The 20,429-nt window shown below is 41.6% G+C and overlaps 1 protein-coding gene across 2 annotated transcripts in view; it reads left to right on the forward strand.

Annotated features, from left to right (window-relative positions):
• Positions 1–8,734: 8,734 nt before the first annotated feature.
• Positions 8,735–20,429, forward strand: part of RNF13 (ring finger protein 13) — a 115,466-nt gene continuing 103,771 nt past the window's right edge. For both annotated transcript variants that reach the window (XM_054039694.1, XM_054039695.1), the window contains exon 1: positions 8,735–8,843. The gene's annotated coding sequence lies outside the window, so the exon portion shown is untranslated. The remainder of the gene's footprint in view (positions 8,844–20,429) is intronic.

A 20,429-nucleotide genomic window follows, 5' to 3' on the forward strand; every position in this document is an offset into this window, starting at 1 on the left:
CCCCCCCGACCCCTGCCCCCATTCAACCCCTTGTTCCTCCCCCGACCACCCTGATCCCTATCCATGCGCACCACTGCAATCCACGAAACTCCCACTTGGCTGCTGCCTAACTCTATGTAGATGCCTAACTCACTCAGCAGCTAACCTAGGCATCTGAGTTTTAGACACTTGGGCATGCATGCTGCTGCCGCCTTGCTCTAGGCACTTGGGTGCCTATCTGCTGCCTAAGTCCCAGAGTGACTCATGAACTGGAGCCAAGATAGATATTAAGTCACAGGCGGGGCTTCTGAGCATGCCTATCAGGTCCCATTCAAAACTCTGAGGGAGGGAGAGGTAGGCACTGCTGACACCCCCTGTTGCTTTTAGTCCAGCAGTTAGAGCATTTGCCTGGGCTGTGGGAGACCCAGGTCCAATTCCTCCCTCTTTGCCAGAGCGTGGAGAAAAGATTTGAAGAGTGGAGTCTTTCACTTCTCAGGAGAGTGCTCTAACCACTGAACTATGAGATAGTCTGATGTGGATTTCCTTTAATCTCTCCTGTTGAAGCTGTTCCACTGTGAATAAATAATGAAAGAATGACTGGAGCAGGGTGATCAGGTCTCCAACTGCCAGGTGGATGTCCCAACCACAGAGTCCTTTCCTCTCTCGCCCAGTCACTGTTCCACTTCCACTGTGGATAAATGCTTAAATAGTGATTGGGCCGGGGCATCCACTCCCCCAGTCACTCATTATTTATCCACAGTGGAATAGCTTCAACAGGAGAGACTAAGGGAGCCTCACATCACAATATCTCAGAACTCTGTGCTAGAGCACTCTCCTGAGAAGTAGATCCCCCTAATTAGTCCTCCCCCCAATAGAGAGGGGGGAATTGAATCTGGGTCTCCCACATTCCAGGCACATACTCTAGCTACTAGGCTAAAAGCTATAAGGTGGATGCTGGCAGCACCCCTCCATGCCCTGCTTTGTGTGGAGTGAGACACCTAACTCATTCCCACAAGCAGCAGCTTAGATACCAAAGGTGCCTGACTCTCCAGGTGGCAGGTTCCCATTTGTAGATTGGAAGCAGAGATAGGTGACCATCTCCGAAAGACAGGCAGGGGTTAGCATATACCCCTGTTGTCAGCACCTCTGCACTTAGTTGGTTTTTGTTGATCAGATTTTAAGGCAACTATCTCTCCACATTCATTGTATAAGGCAGAACCTAGGCACCTAAATACGACTTTGTGTATTACAGTGTTGTTCTATGATTTTTTTTTAGGCACCTAAATGTGAAGTACTGTGACACTGAGTCTTGCAACACATAACTCCCTTTATTGATCCCACCCCCAATGTTTTTCTGATGTTCTAGTTAACATGGCTTGTTTGGCTGATTGATTACTATTCTTTGCAGTTATTATTGCAAGATTTTTACTCTCTGTTGGGTTTTGTTATTTTCAGCCTGAAAGGTTTCACACATAGAGAAATCATCTCTGCATTGTAATGAGATGTGCAGCTTTTTGTGTCTTGAAAGGAATGTGTTCGCTGAGGGCACACATCATAAATCAAAAATTATCGTTCTGTCGCCTGATTCAATAGAAAATAAAGCTGGTGGCTCTAGGAAAGCTGTTCCCCACAAAGCTACTATAAATAACACAGCAACTGACAATTCTAATTCTAAGAATTCTGCTGTATTTTGTTGAAAGGGACATTTTTAACCTGGCCTCTCATTTTGCATCCACAATTAATTGCGGGTGTAAGTGACAATACTTAGGTGTTTAACTACCTGATCTGTAGAAATTTGGATCCAACATCTAAACTACCTCAGAGTGGGTTGGAGCACCAGCTAGTGGGAAGACTATGGATACAAGGTTCCACAGGGAGCAGTGTTGCCAAGGGTGATGGAGATGACTAAAAAAACCCATAAACTCTCTGTGCAGGTACCCCTGTAATTTGTGGATGCCAAGATATCCATGGAATTTCTCTACCATCCAAGATTTGGTGGGTCATTTATGGGTTTTCAGGATTGTGGTGGGTCTTGCCCTATTCCTACTTCAGGGTGGGTAGCTGCAGAAGGGCAAATCCACACACCCCTGGTTTGAATTAATTGCAGGTAATTATATGTACTGAAGTTTGGAGTTTCATGGTTTTCCTGCTTATGATTATATATTCCTTACTCTACTCAGGGGAAACTTCCATTTATATATATACACATACAGATGGACAGAATGACAGATATTCATTATGGTCCCAACTCAGCAAGGTACTTAATTAAGCCCCTGCGTAATTAAGCACACACAGTCCCATTGAAGTCAGTGGGATTACCAACATGCTTGAAGACAGACATGTGCTTACTTGAATATCTTGCTAAATCAGTCCCTACGTTGACTGACTTCAATGGGTATTTTGCCTGAGAAAATAGTGTAGGAGTGAGTCTTTCGAGGGCCGTCCCACATTTTATATACATCTTTACTTCCATCCCACATAAACCTGCTATGATCTCTTTCATATTACTGCAAGTTATTTACAAAATAAATGCTGACATTAGAGAACATGTTACTTACCTTAAAGAAATAAATTTTACATATTTGTGTATTTTTATGTCTACACCTTCCTTTCAAATTTTTCCTCTGCTTTTGGGACATGGCAGTTAGGAAATAAGAAGGTATACTAAGAGGAGCGAAAAAAATCAGAAAAAGGAAAAGTGGGAGAAGCCAAAAACGAAGGAATGATAGGAAAGGAAGGGAAAAGAGAAACAGCAGGGAGGAAAGAGAAACATAGACATGAGGAAAAGAGAAAAACAACAGGTTGGTAAGTGTACACATAGCAACTGATTTATTGTCCCTATACCAGTAATCACAATTATTTGAAAAAGACAGCTTATTTATTAAAACAAGTGCAAAGAAATATACCATAGATGTTGCAAAGAAAAAAAAATCCAACAAAAACATGGCAACAGTGAACTAAAAAGAAATGCACATATTATCTACCTACAATGGAATGTGGAATTTGTGGGAGCCTGGAGTATGACTTTCTTATAGGCCCACGAGTATGAAGTTTACTCCACTAGCAATCTACAAAACCTACCACTACAAAATATTTATTGCAGGCTCTTTCCTAGCAGAGTTATGCAGTCACTCAGGAACCTTGTGGCTGGCCAAAACAGAAAAAAGGCACAGCCATCTTTGGAGTATATAAACTAAAAAATTCCTCTACCTGTGTTATTTATGCCTCTCCACAGCCAAAACATAGGCTTAAAAATAAATAAAGACATAAAATAGGCTTACTTGCCTAACCTTCCACAATTTCAAAAAAGTATATCAGCAAAACCTGTCTCCCTCTTTGTGGGAAGGGTGCTAATTATATATCCTCCCCAGCAGGTTTTGCCAGGACTACAAATATGGCTGCTAGGAGGGACTACATTTCCCAGCCACCCTGCTACCTGTAATCTCCTGGAAAGATTGGGAGGGAAACTAGATAATGTTTTCATCTCTCTTAGCTCATTTGTCAGTCTTGGTCCATCACTGCAGCAGAGGAGATACAAGTTCCAGTCCTCCCTACCCATGGAATTTCAGCCTAGAGCCCTAAAATTAGTCAGCAGTGTGGGTTTCTTTACAAATCCCAGAATGCTTCCTCGGAGTCCTCTTTCTCCTCAGTAACCAGGTGCTGTTCTAGTAAAACCTACAATAAGTTAAAGGTCTAATATACATTTAAATCCCTTTATGGGAATTAAATGAATCCTCAGATAATATGCTCAAGTACTATGGTGATAAATACCATAGAAATACATTAAGTACTATATAATTATTCTTAGAAGAAACAATAAAGAACAGTTAAATATCATTTATGCTAGAGCCAGTTCTGAAATAAAACAGACATTGCTGATGCTACAATAATTTCATAATAAATACGAGGTCCAGTCTTGCACCTCAAAAAACACACTACTGAAGTCACTCAGTGTTTTGCCTGAATAAAAGCTTTTTGTTTTAAGGTAACATTTGCTATCAAAATCCTTAACCTAAGTTACTCGAAACACAAAGAAAAATACTTTTCTACCAACTATCCTGTGTATTCTCTCATTCCTTTTCCATCCTGTGTTGTCATCATCTCCCTATTCTGAGGCAAAATCTGTTTTTGGATATTTATTCATATGCACAACTGACCATTTAGAAACCTAATAGACCAATTGTGTGTGCAAACACTTGGTTTTCCTGCACAATCATGGCAAATGCTTGTTTCAAATATCTGTGCATAAAACCAATCATAGCTTTTGTTCTTTTTTTGTTGTTGAAAATTTGGCTCTTAAAACCCACTTGAAACAGACAGCATCTTTGTTATTAAGAGCTTGATTGACTCATCTACACAAAAGTAAAGTGCATCCTCTAACCAATGAAGGTTGAACAGACTCTAACAAGATTTAAGCCTATGGTTCTAATGAATATAGGTACACTATTCAAACCATGATGCTTAGATCACTAAGCTCGTCTCTCCACAACCCAGATTTTCAGTGAAAAGTGAGTTATACAGGTGAAGGGTCATCAGACTTCAGGTTGAAGGACGATGGCTGAAATTGCAGAATTTCTCTTGCAACATCAAATTCAGTCAAAGGGCACAACTGGGGAACATGGAATGGACAGGAAAATTCTATTGAGTCAGAAGCTAGCTGGGAAATATTATTTAGGTCAATCTTTGTTGCAAGGGAGGTAAACACAAAGGGACAAATTCAGAAGTGATCTAAATTACACATTGATAGGTGGGTGTAATTTACAAGCCAATGGAACATTACCAGGAGAAAGAGGAGTCATCCCTGGCATAGCAATTAGCAGGAGGGTGTAAGGTATGTTTTCAGAGGTGATTATGCATTATAAATATTTTGAGACAAATTCAGAGAGAGGTTGTAACCTACACACCCGATGGCAGGAAAGGCAAATGTAAGATAAAATAGGACAAAGACATTTGCCTTTCCTGCCATCGGGTGTGTAGGTTACAACCTCTCTCTAAATTTGTCTCAAAATATTTATAATGCATAATCACCTCTGAAAACATACCTTATACCTAACTCATTATCAAGCATTAGTACCTTTCATTCTAAATGTTTGTTAATTTATTCCAAGGGTTTTCAAACTGTGGTCTGGGTCCACAGACAATGACTAAGGGGTCCACAAAAGGTTGCTGTTACCATAGAACAATGGTTACCATGTGGCCCATGAACCACTGGGGATCTGCAACCTATGTCTAAGATTTCCAAAGGGGTCCATACCTCCATTTGAAAATTTGTAGACAACTGCAAACGAAAAAAGGTGCTCTATTACAAGGGTACCACCTCTTTTGTAATAAAGCTGATTACACTGGTCTACAATTTTTGAGAAGTCATCTGCTTCAGAGATAAAATGTGCTATTTATTATGTATTTTGATGTGCTGAATTCAAATATGACAATTAAAACAACTGATTGGCTACTGTTTCTAAGATATTTAAGTTTTTACATATTATGTCTATGTATATTGTGTAGACAGTAGAGTTTTAATCATAAATTGTCAATCTAGGTCTTTTCATGTGTTTATGGTTGCTTTACATGAGAATATGTCACCTGTCCTATTTATGTAACACTTTAAAATCAGCAAAAGGGTTATATAAATAAAATTTATTATGAAACAAAAGGCAAAAAACTATTATGTACATAGTTTAGTCCTATTCAGTGTCTACTCGGCGCTTCTTGGCTTGTCTCTTGTATTCATTAAATGGAGCATCTCTTGTCACTGTACAGCAATAGTCTGCAAGCATTGATGGGCTCCATTTGCCCCGATAGCGTTTCTCCATTGTTGCAATGTCCTGGTGAAATCGCTCGCTGTGCTCGTCGCTCACTGCGCCGCAGTTCGGTGGAAAAAAATCTAGATGAGTGCAAAAAATGTATCTTTAGTGACATTTTGCAACCAAGCCTTTGTATGCCTTGAGGAGGTTTTCCACCAACAACCTGTAGTTGTCTACCTTGTTGTTTCCGAGAAAATTTATTGCCACTAACTGGAAGGCTTTCCATGCCGTCTTTTCCTTGCCACGCAGTGCATGGTCAAATGCATCATCTCGAAGAAGTTCACGAATCTGAGGACCAACAAAGACACCTTCCTTTATCTTAGCTTCACTTAACCTTGGAAATTTTCCACGGAGGTACTTGAAAGCTGCTTGTGTTTTGTCAATGGCCTTGACAAAGTTCTTCATCAGACCCAGCTTGATGTGTAAGGGTGGTAACAAAATCTTCCTTGATTCAACAAGTGATGGATACTGAACACTTTTCCTCCCAGGCTCCAATGACTGTCGGAGTGGCCAATCTTTCTTGATGTAATGGGAATCTCTTGTACGACTATCCCATTCACAGAGAAAACAGCAGTACTTTGTGTATCCAGTCTGCAGACCAAGCAAGAGAGCAACAACCTTCAAATCGCCACCAAGCTGCCACTGATGTTAGTCATAGTTTATGCACCTCAAAAGTTGTTTCATGTTGTCATAGGTTTCCTGCATATGGACTGCATGACCAACTGGAATTGATGGCAAAACATTGCCGTTATGCAGTAAAACAGCTTTAAGACTCGTCTTCGATGAATCAGTTAACAGTCTCCACCCATCTGGATAGTGAACGATGTTGAGGGCTGCCATCACACCATCGATGTTGTTGCAGGCTACAAGATCACCTTCCATGAAGAAGAATGGGACAAGATCCTTTTGACTGTCACGGAACATGGAAACCCTAACATCACCTGCCAGGAGATTCCACTGCTGTAGTCTGGAGCCCAACAGCTCTGCCTTACTCTTGGGTAGTTCCAAATCCCTGACAAGGTCATTCAGTTCACCTTGTGTTATGAGGTGTGGTTCAGAGGAGGAGGATGGGAGAAAATGTGGGTCCTGTGACATTGATGGTTCAGGACCAGAAGTTTCATCCTCTTCCTCGTCTGACTCAAGTGAAAACGATTCTGTTGCATCAGGAACCGGCAGTCCTTCTCCGTGGGGTACTGGGCATATAGCTGATGGAATGTTTGGATAATGCACAGTCCACTTTTTCTTCTTTGACACACCTTTCCCAACTGGAGGCACCATGCAGAAGTAACAATTGCTGGTATGATCTGTTGGCTCTCTCCAAATCATTGGCACTGCAAAAGGCATAGATTTCCTTTTCCTGTTCAACCACTGGCAAAGATTTGTTGCACAAGTGTTGCAGCATATGTGTGGGGCCCACTTCTTGTCCTGATCTCCAATTTTGCAGCCAAAATAAAGGTGATAGGCTTTCTTAACCATAGTGGTTATACTGAGCTTTTGTGATGCAAAAGTCACTTCACCACAAATATAGCAGAAGTTATCTGCACTGTTCACACAAGTATGAGGCATCTCTGCTCACTTTGGCTAAACAGAAATGTGTTCCTTTGCAAAATCAAACACTGACCAATAAGAGAGCACCACACTGTATGATTTCTAGAGCTGATATAGGGCAATTTGTTCAGCAGAGTGATGTAAGCTTCTTTATGATTGCATCATCCATAACTTCTAGGAATAACATGATGCAATTCATATCATGTATGACGCAATACCAGCTTCAGATTGCATCATTCATTGTTTTGCCTAAAAAGCAAGTACTGTCCAAACCCAGTCATAGATTTATTCATAGATGCAGTCAAAGATGTATTTTAGTCATTTCTGGTTTAAATTGAGATCCCTTCCCTTTATAACTCACTTATCCTCCGCCATTCCCAAGTCAAGGGTCATATATACTGACCCAATAGCATATCTTGAAAACTAGAGCCAATCAACAATTTTAAACATCATTTTCATTCTCAGTGACCCAGAATTAGTAAAGTTTGACTACATTTATTTCAGAAGCATTTTGGCTGTAGAACAGTGTTATATATTACTGGCCTCTTCTACAGTTCTCATCCTCCGTGGAAATATGTCTTTCTGGGAAAATCTATGTGTGGTAGGTACATCTGCAATCTAGTCAGGAACAACCTAGAGCCGGCAGCAACTTAAAGTTAGTGGCAGGACTATGTAGAGATAGCTAGCACCGCTAATTCACTGAAAGGCAGCAGCAGCACCGATGGAAATTGGAGGAAACAAGAGAACCCACCCCAACCGAAACTGACCACATTAAACGAGCTCAGCCTAGCCTATGGCAACTCTTGTTACTGTTGTCCTTTTAAAGGGGGCACTTTCAAGGTTGGGAGGTCAAACCCTTGTGTCCCCCCCCAGCCATGCTGTGCTCTGCCAGCACTGGCAAGGACCCCGCTCTCTGAGCTATGTGCGTTGTGCGCAGCGTGCCAGGCATTTCCACTGGCCGCCCACTACCCAGCCATGGCCCTGGGAGCCCGGACCCCGCGCGCAGGCGGGCAGCCAGAGGAGAGGGCTGGGCAGACACGACGTGGGTCAGGGTCCCGCGCCACACTGTGACGTCACTGCCATCAGCCCAACGAAACAAACGGCCGTCCCAGCCGGGTGGACCTGTTAGTCCCTCCACCGCCCTCCGCCCCGCCAGCCGCTCTCTTCAGCCATTCTCCCTCCGCCAGCGCCTCCCCCCGCCCTGTCTCTCGCTGCCCTCCTCACCGGCCTCTGCCCGCCCCCCGTCCCCACCCTGAGCCCGCAGCTCCCGCCTCGCCTCGCCAGGCCCCAGCATCACGTGCAGGCGCGCTACGGGCGGCCCTACCGGGGCGGAGCAGCCGGTGAGTGACGAGCCGAGCGAGCAATTCCCTGCGCCCGGGCTGGCCTCTCCGCCTATGCAGGGGCCCGGGGCGGGGTTTCCGCCGCGCTCTGGCTCCGCTTCTCTCAGCTGACGGGACAAACCCATTTGTCATGGAGTCGCTGTAGGCTGGTCCCCCTGCCCTCGGCCCCCAGGTAAGAGCTGCCGTCGGTGCGGCGGGGTTGGGGGCGGGCTCCGCTCGGCCCCCCCCGGCCAGCTCAGCCTGGGTCGCTGCTGTCACGCTGCCCCCCCACTTGCCCCCGGGGCTTGTGGGGGGCTAATGGATCAGTTGCCCCCGGCGAGCCGAGCTGCACCGGGTTGGGGGGGGGCAGGACTGCGAGCTGGTTTTGCGCATCGAGGCCGAGCTAAGAGCTGGGTCTCCCCAGAAGCAGAGTCGCTGGCAGCCCCAACGCTGGAGCTGTTGCTAACTTTCACTTCAGCTGAGTCTGGCATTTCCCTTCCCTCCCCCAGCCTGCAGCGAGCTCAGGGTAAGCAGAAGAGAGAAGAACGAGTGAGAAGAATAAAATGCTGACAAAGCACCACCGATTACAGCTGCAGCCCGGGCTGGGGTTTCACTTCTGTATTTCTTGTCTGTGGTTTTCTCCAGAGCTGCCTGGCCGGGGATGCTGACCATATTTATGATGATGTGATTATCTGTGCTCTTCCTGGCGACATTTGTCAGCTGTGTAAGGGGGAGCAGGTACTGGCTGGAGAGTGCAGCCTAGTGCCACCAAAACTTAATAAAGAGATACAAAAAATGTATTGGGTTATATAGACTCTGTTATTTACTGTCTAGCGCAATCCATGCTTTGGTTGACAAAATCCTGAAATAGTGAAATTTCAGTGCTGTCTGCCATTCTTCAGAGCTATTCACGGGTAATGCCCCTGGTGCTTTTTAGTTTTCACTCCCTGCGCAGCAACTACCCTTCCTTGTCCAGCCCCAGAGGTAAGGCCATCCTGGGATGATGCAGATTCAGATCTCGTGTGGTCTGATGAGAAGCAATGCACTGAAATGCTGTGGGGAGTATCTACAGAATATTATTAACATTAAGCAGCTAAGGTGGATTTGTCCTCTAATCATGAAATTGTGAAACTAACAAACCTCCCCTGCACTACCTGGAGCTTTTTAAGAGCAATTAGAGTGTAAATGAAATGAGTGATCCAGATATTAATGTTTCTAAGTGTTTTCTTTGCTAATGATGAATAGCAGCAGAGTTTACCAAAATGCAAACTGAATTACAAAACTATAGGCAATGGGACAAATTCAAGCCTGGCATAAGGTTTCTTCAGTTGAATTACATCAGGCATGAATTTGGTCAGATATTTGCCAGTTCACTTGATGATTTCACATGATGTGTGTGCACGTAAGTATCTTTATCTTTTCTGCAGTGGCAATATGAGGTAATAGGGCAAGGACTATCATTTGGATGGGGACGACTTATTCTGTGTCCCACACTTTTAACAGATAGTCTCATGGACCAACCTCTCCTCTCCACAGACAATTATTCAGCACCATCTCCCCTCCCATTAGTGCCTGTGCAGACTTTCCCTCCTGTCTTCAACCACATAAGTTCCCTGTTGCACCTATAGCAATTGCTTACATGGAAAATTAATATTAGGAAGATATTTAATATTTTGTAATTATCTATAATGTAACTTAGTAGGTTTGAATAAGAAAACCAGATAGCTCTCAGCAAGCCACAGCTGTGGCTCTCTGTGGAGCAACAGTGGCTTATGGACACTGATTTATATGAATATTCCTTGACAACAGTAAAGGGTGATGGGTCAGAGGTTCCATTCACCGTAGTGGCAAGCTGTTCGCCTAATTTCACTTTGTTTTCTATCCTTGGTTATAGGGAGCACTGACAGAAACATCTGGAGTTAGTCTAACATTTTCCCCCTTGAGACCCAATTTTCAGTAGCTTTGTATCTTTGCCAAACTAACTGTTCAAATTTAAAAAAAAAAAAAAAAGTTGATACAAGATCTCTGCCTCAGACTGATTTTTTTTTTTAAGAAGGTTACAGCAAAAGTGCTTTAGCCATTTCTGAGAACAAACTTAGAGAAAAATAGGTTGTTTTGTCAATGCTAAATTTGTAGCACCATAAAAAGAAATGGTTGTATCTCCATGCAGTGGAGCAGGACTTGACATTTGACAGGGGGTTGCTTGGGGGCAGGGAGGTGCTTTTTACTCTTTATCAAAATATATCCTGAAGAAGAGCTCTGTGTAGCTCAAGAGCTTGTCTTGCTCACCAACAGAAGTAGGTCCAGTGAGAGAGATTCTCAAGTTTCTATGGGTAGGTCTACACTTACCCGGTAGTTCGACGGCGAGCGATCGAATTTCCGGGTTCAACTTAACGCGTCTTGTCTGGATGCGATAAGTCGAACCCGGAAGTGCTCGCCGTCGACAGCGGTACTCCAGCTAGATGAGAGGAGTACCGCGGAGTCGACGGGGGAGCCTGCCTGCCGCGTGTGGACCGAGGTAAGTTCGAACTAAGGTACTTCGAACTTCAGCTACGTTATTCACGTAGCTGAAGTTGCGTACCTTAGTTTGAATTAGGGGGTTAGTGTAGACCTGGCCTAAGTGCAGTCTGCATTGAGCATTCTCTAGCTCTAGGGAATTCCTACATGTCGACTGCACTAATCATATACTGTTGCTATCAGTTGCTCCTTTTTAAAGTAGTAGAGATCTGTGCTTTGAATCTAGAACCCTGCAGATGATCCCTATCGGGGTGAATATGGTTCCAACATGATGGAATCCATTTGCTTTTTTTAAAAAAAACCCCAAAAGACACCACTACCCCTTAAGAAATTACATAAAAAGAACCTCTAAGGAATAAAGTTTGAAGTCCAGGAAATTCCAGAATTAGCATTGCTTGTGTAACCTTAATTTGGTCCCTTTGTGTATATGTATTGTGATGCAGTCTTTTGTTACGTGATCATATACACCTCTACCCCTATATAAAGTGACCCGATATAACACGAATTCGGATATAACGCGGTAAAGCAGCGCTCCGGGGGGGGCGGGGCTGCGCACTCCGGGGGATCAAAGCAAGTTCGATATAACACGGTTTCACTTATAACGTGGTAAGATTTATTGGCTCCCGAGGACAGTGTTATTTTGGACTAGAGGTGTACTATGTGTTCTACAACTCCCCAGCCTCATTCAGTGAACAGGGATCGACAATAAATGAGGCACAGAATTTTGAGAATTGAAAAGCTGTTCTTTTGTGTTTGAGGCACTGCACTGGGACCCATGAGAACTGGGTTCTGTTCATTGCTCTGCCATAGATTTGCTACATGATGTTAGGTAAGACAATCGTAATGTGTATGCACAGTGGGGCTGAATTAAGGTTGTCTGTACAACCTTAATTCTAGTATTTCTTAACTTTGAGTGCTTGACTTTTCAACCTTAATGTTATTTTATCATTATTTGTAATAGAATATCTGCTGAACTAACTGAAGTAGACATAATGTTGCATGTTCACAAATTTCCCTCCCTTTTGAAGAGCTATTATTCTTCAGGTGAATAGTCATACCCCCTGCATTTTCTGTACTTCAAAATATAGCTGAGAAATTGTGATAAGAGAAACTAACTAGTAACAATTCTATGTATTTATGTAAAAATAAAAGTTCATGGATTACAAAACAGGGTTTTTTTTGTTTTGTTTTTGAGACGGATTCATGTGACTTCAGTTTCCCCTATTGCTCTGTCAGTCAGTAGTATTACAAAGCTTCATGGGTCTAATTGCTATGCCAGAGTCACAAAATTACTTGCTTATAAAATGTCAGTTCTTCCTTAACTCCCATTAGTAATATTGAATTAAACCAAATGTATCCAGAAAAGACTCACCTTTCAATATTCACTAAAATGCAGATGGAAATCTCAAAAAACATGATGGGAAAACGCCTGCTCCACCGAACATGCAACTTTTGAAGCTTATGCAGGCAAAACTCACAGTGATTTTGATGCATGACTGCAGGTTATATAATGTAAAAATATAAACAAAAATGCAATTCTACAGCTAGTTAGTTAAAATTAAAATAAATCAAGAAATGCAATGTTAAAGTTTCAAAAGCATCATTAACTAAGTCCCCTCGTACATGCTATATGTTGTATGGATTTACATTGTACAATCTTTTTAGCAGGCCTGATGTAATTTGAAAAGAGGCTTCCAATAAGGAGGAAGCTAGTCTAATGTTTAGAGGATAGAACTGTGAGTCAGGAGTTTTCTACTCTGCTCTGGTAGTGATTCCGCAGCATTCTTGTCTGTGACTCTTGGTCAAGTCATCAAGGTCCCAATTTTCAATCCTGGGTACCTACAATTAGGCACATAAATCCTTGTGTAGTCACTCGAACAAGACTACTTATTCAGAGGAGCTGAGTACCCACATCTCAGTGGAATGCCTCTTTAACAGAATTTTACAGATCAATAATACTTTTTACTATCTCACAGGCATGTTATGAGGTTTAACTCAGTTTTTACTAAGTGCTTTGAGATCCTCTGATGAAAATTATAAGTGCAAATTATTAACAGTAAAATGAGGCACTCAAGTAAAAAAAAAACCACTTGTCTGATTTTTTTTAACCTATTGTTGTTATAACACCCAACACTAGTGTAACTGAAAGAGTTTGTGGGGAAATTACACTATATTATACCATTTTATGTATAGCTAGTTTCACTGCTTCCCCTATATAGTCAGTAAGTTTTCCCTCTGCTGTTTGTGCAAGCAATTGTAAAACCAGAGATATTGCTAGAGAGTCAGAGGCAGGTGTGGAACCTGCAACTTTCTTTAACTCAAATTGGCTAGATATGTTGGTTGTGTCCAATTAGTTACCCCACAGGTAGGTTGTAAGGTTCAGATCATGGTTCATAAAACACCTCAAGCTCCTCTTATAGAAGATGTTGTAGAAACACAATGTATCATAAACCATATATATTAGTATCAGAGGGGTAGCTGTGTTAGTCTGAATCTGTAAAAAGCAACAGAGGGTCCTGTGGCACCTTTAAGACTAACAGAAGTATTGGGAGCATGAGCTTGGGAGCATAAGCAAGTAATTATTTGCATCTGAAGAAGGGAGGTTCTTACCCACGAAAGCTTATGCTCCCAATACTTCTGTTAGTCTTAAAGGTGCCACAGGACCCTCTGTTGCTTTTTACATATATATTAGCTTAACACACAACTATAAATGACAGTAAATACATGCTCAGTGTCACCTAGTAATGCTGCTGTTGGGATCTTAACTTTTGCAGTTCTTGATATGTTTATATTCAGGCTTAGAAGGATTTGATTTTTAACAGATAAATGTTAGGAAACATCGATTTCACTGTACTCAAACAGGAAAAAATATTTTCATTGATAATCAAAATGTACAGATAGCAAAGAAGGAAAAATGCTGCTTGAGAACTTAGTGTTTGATTTAAGAATATTTATTTTGTCAACATAACATGTTGAAATATACAATTTGTGGTTTCAACAGTTAAAGCTTTCACTTTTTGAATCCCAATGTTTGTCATTAAATAATTCTCACCCCCCTCTTCTCTGCCTCCCTAATTTAAACTGTGAAAATTTAAAATTAAAGTTTTAAAGTGCTTTAAAAATACATTGATATGTCAAAATTATAAAAAATTGAATTATGCCAACCTTATTTATATTTAACTCTACTTACTTATAATTCCATTAATGTAGTTTCTTCTTCATTTAATTTCCTTGTACTAAAAGGAAAGAATAAAAGATTATCTGTGCTTAATATTGGTATTGATGCAAACTGGGCTTTGAAGTTAATGTCATAATGAAGTAAGCAGGGGAGTTACGCTTTGGTTAGAGGCAATTTTCTTAAAACTGAGTACAAGTGGCAACAGGAACACATTTAAATTGTGATGGGTGAGCCTTCAGTAAAAGAGAGAGGTCTAGATCCTAGGCTTCAGCCAAGGACCTTTTATTGCAGCTCAGGGTAGAAGGTGCAAAGATGGCTTTAAATTGTGAGCTGAGCTGGACCCCTGATACAAATTAGATTAGTGTAAGGGCTGCTCTAATTTATGGTGGCTATCAACATCTTCTGGGGCTATTCCAGGAGCCAGAGATCATCTGGGGATTAGTGACATTCTGGCCACACCTTCTTCTGGTCATGTCCTTAAACGGGCCACTGGGAAAGGGTTGCTATGGGAGCAGCATCCTCCAGCTCCAGGTCTGTTTCATGCTGGAGGAATGGCAGAGTTTGCCCAATGCTCTTATGTGATCATTATCTGCCATCCCAAACTTGAAGGGATTTTTGTTTTTCATATTCAAGAATGATCTTGTGTTTGATCACATGGTCTTGTCTAATGAAAAACAAGCAAGCATGTGTCTTAAGTATTAAAATGTATTTTCACACTCTTTTGGTAATTTAGTCTGGGATAAAGTTTCTCCAGAAAGGAGTAATTCTTTACTTTTGACCACATATAAAACCAATTCACTGTTCAATCTAATTAATCTATTAGCTGCTGAAATTAAAAAAAATAAGTCTAGGGTCCAGTTGAGTGCAAGTAAACCACACTTGGTATCCTTAAAAACAATGAGGCGGTCTTGTGTGGCCCATTCATGTTCTCTTTAACTAACTGAGCACAGGAACAGGCCAATGAACTGATTTGTAAATCAAATGCTAGGGGTATGCATAGTTTATTGTCCTTTAAAGTTCCTCCTCCTTCTACTCCATAAAACTTTTAGAGTGACATTAAGGGGAGTAGTCGGTAAAAATATTGTTATTATGTAAGTACTCAAAAATAGTCTTCAGTTAAAGACTTTGATAAATTAAAATTAGATGTTATTTTTGTGGAACACACAGTGTTAATATGGAGCTATATCACATCACCCTTTCTGAAGCAGAACTCCCTCTGATTTCAGTGGGGAATTCTGTTTTAAAAATATCCTTAATACAAGGAGTCATGGAGAGAAAAGCTAAATTAAATAAAAATTTTCTTTCAAGTCTATCATGAATATTCCAGAAGGAAAGGGATTCTAGATTTACATTAGCAGAACAGACTGTGAACACTTCCTATTTTATTTGGGTCTTCCAGAAGACATTCCATAATTACTACCTCTGTTTTCAACTCTTCTTCCCCTACCACCTCTGTTCTCATTTTTGTATTTTCCTCTTTTCCTCAGTGTTTACTTTCCATTTAGTTTTGTTTGTTTGTTTTTATTTATCTTCTTATTCAGTGGGACTGACAGATGCACATATTCTGTGTTTAAATAAATCACATAAGGAAAAGGGTACATAAACTAATGTGTTATTGTTTTTTGTATACCCACAGCCCGTCCCTTATTCTGGGGGCAGACATGGGGCAGTGTCCCCCCCCCCCTCCCCCATCTAGAAGAGGGAGGAGAGTCAGACCAGGTTCCCCACTCATCCCTTGGATCCAACCTTTGGCCCATTCCTCATCTCACCCCTTGCAGGGAGAACAGACTTCTGTAGCTCAAGTGGTAGGCTATGCTGCAGTACTGAAGGTTCAGTGTTCAAACCCTGGTGATGATATATGATTGGGGAGTGTTACAGTTGCATATAGTGAAATTTGTTCTTCCTTTCAAAAATAAACAAACCTCAAATTACATTAAATGTTAAAAGTCAAGCATTCAGAAGTTAGGAAATGTTAGATTTATGGTTACCTGTCCACTTTTAATTTGCCCTCCTTATGTGTATGCATTATGGTAGTTTTTAATTACATACAGGTTCCCTCCCCCCCAAGATACTGCCTATTAAGTGCATAGGGAAACAGACTTAATGTTTCATGGGCAACATAAATTTAGCATTTCCTGACTTTACAACCTAAATAATTCTTTTTATGTATGCAGTTATTCAGTATTTGTATAACGATAGCAACTCGAGGTCCCAACTCACATTGGGACCACATAGTATTAGATACTGTACCAGCACTAGTAAGAAATTATGTTTGCCCTGAAGAGTTTACAGTCTAAACAGGTAAGTCAGACAGAGGCTGAGAGAAAGGAAAGTAACACAAAGTGACTAGAGAGATGTTTGGCAAATGTCATGTTAGTTTCATTTAAAAGAAAATAAATATTTAACCAGAACTGATCATACATACTATGCAAGTACATAAAATTTTCCATCTCTATTATTTACAGTCATTAAAGATCTGTTAAATGAGTTTATGAAAGCCATAAATCTCATAACAGGTTTGAAATAGGTGGGTTAGTTATTCATTTCAAAGCCCCATTGGATTTATTGGAGGGGGGGGAAAGCGTGATTACCTAAGTGAGACTATCTATGCAAGTAAGGATTATTATTCATGTGAGGCTGGCAGGCCCCTAGTTTGTATTCTGAACATTTCTGAGAAGAAATTCCTAAAAACGATTGCCTAGCAAAACAAAAAAGCCCCCCAAAACAATGAATCAGGAATTTTAAAAGGCAGTTCCTTTTTGAAAAATGATTCAGCAGAGAAGACTTGGTCCCTCTCGTTATTCAGAGATAAAGTTGTTGATTTTAGTGGTTTTACAGGTTTTTAACATTGTAGAATGAACACAACTATGGAAGAGGGAGCTGAGATCAATTCTTTCTTGCACATCAACAGAATTGTTTAGGAAGGGCCAGATTCATAGCTTGTGTAAATTGGTGTAGCTTCATTAAAGACCATGATCTATGCATGTTTACGCCAGCTGAGGATCTAGCTCAGTGTTACAAATAATAGGTCCAATCAGTTACACCTGTGCAAACCTGAAGACAATAGGGCTGCACAGGTTAGCACAGCAATATGAATAATTATGCCCTATTCCTTATTTGTATTATAGTGGCACCCTTGGGCTCAGTCATGCATCAAGGCACCATTGTACAAACACATAACAAAGACAGTACCTGCTCCAAAGAGCTTACAGTGTGTGAGGGCAAAGATTTCAGGAGTGATTAGAGGTTTTGGGTGCACAACTTGATACCTTAAGGAGATCAGATTTTTATAGGACAGGTGCCCAGCACATTCTAAAAATCAAGTTCATGTAAGGTGTCAAGTTGGGCACCCCCCAAAAAAATAAAAAAAAATCACTAGTCACTTTTAAAAATCCTACTGTGGACTTTAAGGTCTTTGTTACCTAAGGCATGCTTTGTGCTAAAATGTTGGTGCTGAGCAAAAGAAACATAATAGTGTCTTTTATCCATAGATCTCGAAGTGCTTTACAAAGGTGGGTATCGTTATCCCCATTTTACAAATGGCAAAAATGAGTCTCAGGTCACTTCACAAGTCAGTGTTTGAGTTGGGAAGAGAAGCAAGATTCCCTGACTTTCAGTCATGTGCTCTAGCCACTGGAATATGTGCCCTAATGGCTAGAGAACTGGACAATGACTCAGGAAACCTGGCTCTACTACTTGGGCAAGCCACTTTCTCTCCTGGTGCCTCAGTTTCCATATGTGTAAATTGGGGATAATATTGACCTCCTTTGTAAAGCACTTTAAAATCTACTGATGAAAAATGCTATATTGAAATGTAGGACTGGCAAAGATCCCAATAGGTCATCTAGTCCATCCCCTGTCCCCCCAAGTTGAGGCAGGATTAAGTATACCTAAAAAATCCCCAACACCTGTTTGCTAAATCTGTTCTTAAAAGCCTCCAATGGCAGGGATTCCACACACCAGTTATTTCTGTGCTGCCTAAATAAATCAACACTTTGGTATTCACTTCTGTCTGTAGACCAACAATAACTGGTACCTGCAAAAAATTAATTAAAAATGAATGTGTGGATTTTGAGTTGTTTGTAATTGCTTATAGTTTCGCTATTAGCTTAATATTGTGGCACTCAGCCCATTAATTCAAAGATTAGCAGCTGACAGTGAAATTTGTGAAGTATTGTATGAAATATTATGCAGTGGTTAAATGCTATAATGATGGGGCTACAGAAAACTATGGGCATATATACACACAAAAGTTGTACCTCTTTAATTATACAGGTATAGTTACAGCAGTACAACACCCTTTGCGTTGACACTGTTGCACCAGTACAAAGGTGCTTTACGCGATTATAGGTATTTCTATACATGAAGGGGAATAAGCTTCACTGATGGCACCTTCGTACCTATGTAACTGCATCCACACAAGGGCTTGTATCATAATTATTTCAGTTAAAAAAAAAAAGCCACACCTCCTAGCTAAAATAGTTATACTGGTACAAAATCTGTGTGTAGACCAGGCCTAAATAGGAATCATTAATTTATTTTACCTTCTCAATCAATATATTTAAAACCAGGTAATAGCTAGTGACCTTAGAAACCTAAAAGTCAACTCAGAAAGGTAGTAACATGAGACCACCTTTTAATATCTTTCTACAGACTGTTTAAATTAATATTGATTGACAAAAATGAGTGTCAGACATTTAATGTCTGAGACTTTAAAACTGATTCGGTGGATTTTTGAAGAAAAGTTCTTTCTGAAAAGGTTAAATCTTTTAAGTTGTTAAAGTATCTCATTTCTGTTTCAAAACAAATCACTGTTTTCAAAATATGACAGTTCTGAAATTCTCTATATTGATTGCTTTGTAAATTATATTTTAGCTGGAAAGTTAAAAACAAAAGCTGAATTGATTTCCTTTGGAATCACTTGACGGGAGTGTTTGATTTCCTTTTAAAATACAGTAACTCCTCACTTAAAGCCATCCTGGTTAACATTGTTTCGTTGCTGATCAGTTAGAGAACATGCTCATTTAGAGTTGCGCAATGCTCCCTTATAACTTTGTTTGGCAGCCACTTGCTTTATCCAGCACTTGCAGAAAGAGCAGCCCATTGGAGCCAGCTGGTGGGGGCTTGAAACCAGGGTGGGCCGGCAGCCCCCCTATCAGCTCCTCTAAGTTCCCTGTGCGGCAGCCCCCAGCAGGCTATCAATTGTCGGGCAGCTCAGCTGTCCCTGCCTCTACTGCCATGTGCTGCTTCTGCCCAGGGCCGGTTCCAGGCACCAGGCAACCAAGCACATGCTTGGGGCGGCACCTGGTAAAGGGCGGCCAATCTTGGGGTAGCGGGGGGCAGCGCGGAGCGGCGTGGCATTCGGCGGGGGGGGCGCTCTGGCGCGCAGCACTCGGCGGCGGGGGGGGGGGGGGGGCACTCCGGCGCTTTTTTTTGCTGCTTGGGGTAGCAAAGAAGTTAGAGCCGGCCCTGCTTCTGCCTTGGAGCTGCTCCCCGAAGCCTCCTGCTTTCTGTGCAAGGAGGAGGGGGAAAGAGGGGTGCTAATGTCAGGGTGTCCTCCCCCCAAACTCCTTTACCCCTTCTCCACAAAGCAGGGGGGACACACAACAGGGCTCAGGACTGAGGGAGCTTGCTGGCAGCAGCTGCTATCTCAACTTGCTGATCTACTTAAAAAGGCAGTGTACTTAGAGTGGGGTCAGCATATTTAAAGGGGCAATGCGCATCTCTCATACACAGGGTGTGTGTGTCTCTGTCTCTCTCTGCCATGTTGTCTCCCCTCCCTCCATTCCTGCTGCCTTATAGAGTGTGAGGCTACATTAACAATGTGTTACCCTGGAGGGCTCAGCTGAGTGCTAGTTCATCATTTAACGATAAGGCATTCCATGGGAAATATCCCTCCCTCTTCCACCCTCTGACTTCACCACCTCAACCAATCTTCATAATCATCATTGCTATGTATAGTATTCAATTGCTTGTTTAAAACTTATAGTGTGTGTGTGTGTGTGTGTGTGTGTGTGTATATATATATATATCAAAAATAGTCTTTTGTCTGGCAAAAAAAATTTCCCTGGAACCTACCCCCCC

The sequence above is a fragment of the Malaclemys terrapin genome, chromosome 9, assembly GCF_027887155.1.
Source record: "Malaclemys terrapin pileata isolate rMalTer1 chromosome 9, rMalTer1.hap1, whole genome shotgun sequence".
Lineage (NCBI taxonomy): Eukaryota > Metazoa > Chordata > Testudines > Emydidae > Malaclemys > Malaclemys terrapin.